Genomic DNA, 3478 nt, shown 5'->3' with positions numbered 1-3478 from the left:
CGGAGACTTTTTTTACATGATCGGCGTCCTATTATTTCATGTTTTAGTCAACGCAATTCGAAAACAAACATAAATCAAGAGAATACTCTTTTTCAGGGTCATTCCCATTATTTTGTCTATGTTGATTTTCGTATCTCAAAATGACAGCTGCATTTGTTTGAAAAGTTAAATTTTTAAAAACCAAAAAACAACAAAACAAAACCCTAAAAGATTCTTCCTGATCTATGTTTATCGCTTAGTACGACCTGGTATGTCTTTGTTCCACGAACGTTAATTACAAGGCCAGTTGCGTCGGCGTTACCCCATGATTTCATAACATTTTTAACCAATGGCAACGTCGCAAAGACCATTTTCATTTTTTGAAACTTGAAATCTTATAGTAGCTCTTCGCGACTTTTGCGTCACTTGCGTTTTGGGTTCCGACTTAAGTACATCTCGTGATCGTATCGTCTGCATTCATTCATTCATCATGAATTCGTCATTTCCTATGTGAGTATTTCGGTATGTTTTTTTTTTACTTCTGGAAACACAATGACATTATTACGTTATAATATTGTTATTAATCGCAATTAATTTGGTTTGACTGTTATTTTCCTATGTTTTTTTTGTTTGTTTAACAGCAATAACGGCGCCTCCTCTCCCACAACTATGAAGTATCCGTAAGTACTTTTTCTTTCATTTTCTTAGGTAATTTTATTATTTTATGTCAACAAAAGAATTTTAAATTTTATTACGAGTCGTGTTCATCTTTTCCCCTTATTTTTCATTTTAATTTCATTTGTAGTCTCTAGAGCAGCACTCCTGTAGGTCGTCCGGGAGTGATGACGCTCAAGCGGCGTCTCTCCTACCAGGGAGAACTACCTTCCCCCGTGTAAGTCACTATTTTACTACATCTTGCATCTAGAAATTGCTTTTTAATGTGCGGTATACTTCATGCGCGATATACTTGATTTGGCGATAGTCCTGATGCTTAGGCGTTTTATTCAACGGTTTTCTCGTACGACACCACGTTATATAACGTATAATTCAAAAATTTGTTCTATTTTCTTTTTGCTTTGAAGGGAGAGAAAGGGAGACACGCAGACTCCCAACTCGTCTCCGAAGTCGCCCTCCTGGGTGGATAGCGTAGAGGCGAGTTCGCCCAAAAGGGCAAGAAAATGTCTGTTTTTGGGGGGAGAGACCCCGACAACGTAAGTCCACATGTTACTACATTTACAAATAGAAATCGTTTTTTTAATGCGCGGTATACACTTTTAAACCAACCCATAGAAAACATTTCCTTGATTTAATGGTAGTCTTTTTTTCTGTTCTGCACGATACAATGCATACGGTCTCTGATAATCCTAAATGTATTCTGTTACTTCTACTCTGAAGGGAGAAAAACGGTGACACCACTCAGTCGACTCGGAACTCGCCCTCCTGGGTGGAAACCCTCAGCCCGAGGCATGTGAGTATCATTTATTCATTCATTTTCACTCATTCATTTCATTCATTCATTTTTTTTATAGACGCGACAATTAACCAGTAATCTTAAGTTTGTTTTATTCTAATTCCATTCCTTTTCTTTTTAATCCTTTCAGAAGATCTTACTCCTCGTGGCTGAAGCAAACCAGTTACTGCGGAAAGTACAGGAGTTAGTAGAATTTATTTAGGAAAAAAAAAATGATTACTATTTTGGCCGTAAAAGTAAAATGAAATTGGGGTCTTTTGGAATAATGTGTCGGGGGGCTCTTTTATGATATATGTCGACCGAGTCCACGAAATCTCGGCCGCATTATTATAAGAGATTCACCCGACTAAAATGAACGACAGAAATCGGAGGAAAACGAGGATTTCTCGATATCTGAACGCTCTTGGAATTTACAGTGGATTTATTGTGGTTTCGGATTTGTTTATTCGTTGGAACGTCATCGACATACTGTGAGTATTGTGTGGTTTTTTTTTATTTGTTATAGTTAATAGCGCTGTCACAAATCACGGTCCTCGCGAGAGAGTTGAGTTGAGTTGAGCTTTACGTCACATCGGCATTTTTCCAGCCATATAGTGACGAGAACAAGTTTGCATTAGTAAATATTGTAAGTACATACTCGGAATGAGTTTTGTTTCAAAGACATTTATTGATTACATTGTCATTCAAAAGCAGAAAAAGTCATAGCATCAAATTTAAAGGCAGGCGGTTTGTTACATTTCATAGTTACAATTTATGGTTGTTACATTTCACAGTTACAATTTATGATACAGATCAACTTCCCTCAGGTAGTTCAGTATCAGATGGGCGCTCACGCGTGAGAACAGATCTTTTAGGTTTGCTGCTTCATAATGTGAGTCCCTTGCAGGCGATAAGTCCACGCATTCAAGCAGAATATGCTTGACGGTGAACACCTCATTGCAAGAGACACACATGGGGGGGGTCCATCCCCATCCGTTTTCAGCAGATAGTCATGTGTAAACCGACTGTGGCCAATACGACATCGTCGTAAAATTACCTCATCGCGTCTTGACTGGCAACCCAAGTAGGTATAACCGATTGTTGGCTTCAATTCATGGAGTTTGTTTCTTCCTACTTGAGTGTCCCACCTTTTTTGCATCAGGTCCCGAGTATAGCTTTTGATAGTGGGTTTGAAGTCACTGTATGGGATTAGCAGTGGAGATAGGGGCTTTTCGAGAGCTGCCACCGTATGGCGGGCCGCTCTCAAATGACGGTCCTTGCCGAGAAACTTTGCCTTCGTCTCCCGCAGCGGGGATCGCTCTCGCGGAAACGTTCAACGAGGCTTGTTTAGGGCTGGGGGTCGTTTATTCTATTAGCCCTAACACAGCATTCTTATGCCAATGGAATGTAAACGGACTCGAATAGCGTATGAATGAACTGGCTTATAAGGGCTTGTTACTACACCGTTTTTCGTCTTTTTTTTTTTTTTTGTCTTGTATTCTTTCAAACCGTCAGTTCATTACGATCACTTTCACGTACTATACAAAAAAGGAAGTTGAAAATCAATCAATCAATCAATCAATAATGAAAATACGTAATTCGGTTCTCACCTCAGTTGAAAATGAATTTGTGGGACCGCCACACAGTTTTCAAAACGATGACTCGAAGGAAATGACGCTGACGTAGGGACGCTACGTTCATATATTTTTATAGGCTTTGTTCTATCGGTACTCCTTTGGATTGACTAAATTATGATCCAAAACCAATCACCACTCATCTCCAAACCATTGTACAGCGAGGGACGCTATGGGACCGTATTTTGGCATCGCGTGATTCGTGACGTCATCGACTCTTTGTGTCCTGACGCTGGGAATAGGCCACGCCCCCCGAAACGTTTTGATCGAAATTCGATCAGAGGTATATACAACACACAAGTCACTTGATGTGAGAAAATGATGTGCAAGCTTTTTTCAGTTGAAACAAGTATCATGGGTTGTATTTCACAGTTCGCCTTTTTTTAACCTCAATCAACATATTTACCTTGTGTAG

At 39.5% G+C, this 3478-nt stretch overlaps 1 long non-coding RNA gene across 1 annotated transcript; it reads left to right on the top strand.

Annotated features, from left to right (window-relative positions):
- Positions 1-424: 424 nt before the first annotated feature.
- On the top strand, positions 425-1415 carry LOC124289625. Its single transcript, XR_006901715.1, has 3 exons — positions 425-871; positions 1062-1190; positions 1375-1415. It is a non-coding gene; the product is annotated as an uncharacterized LOC124289625 (long non-coding RNA).
- The last annotated feature ends 2063 nt before the right edge of the window (positions 1416-3478 follow it).

This window comes from Haliotis rubra, unplaced genomic scaffold (genome assembly GCF_003918875.1).
Source record: "Haliotis rubra isolate DU_JTF1 unplaced genomic scaffold, ASM391887v1 Scf445, whole genome shotgun sequence".
Lineage (NCBI taxonomy): Eukaryota > Metazoa > Mollusca > Gastropoda > Lepetellida > Haliotidae > Haliotis > Haliotis rubra.
The sequence above is the reverse complement of the archived record's forward strand: the minus strand, read 5'-3'. Positions and strand labels throughout refer to the sequence as shown.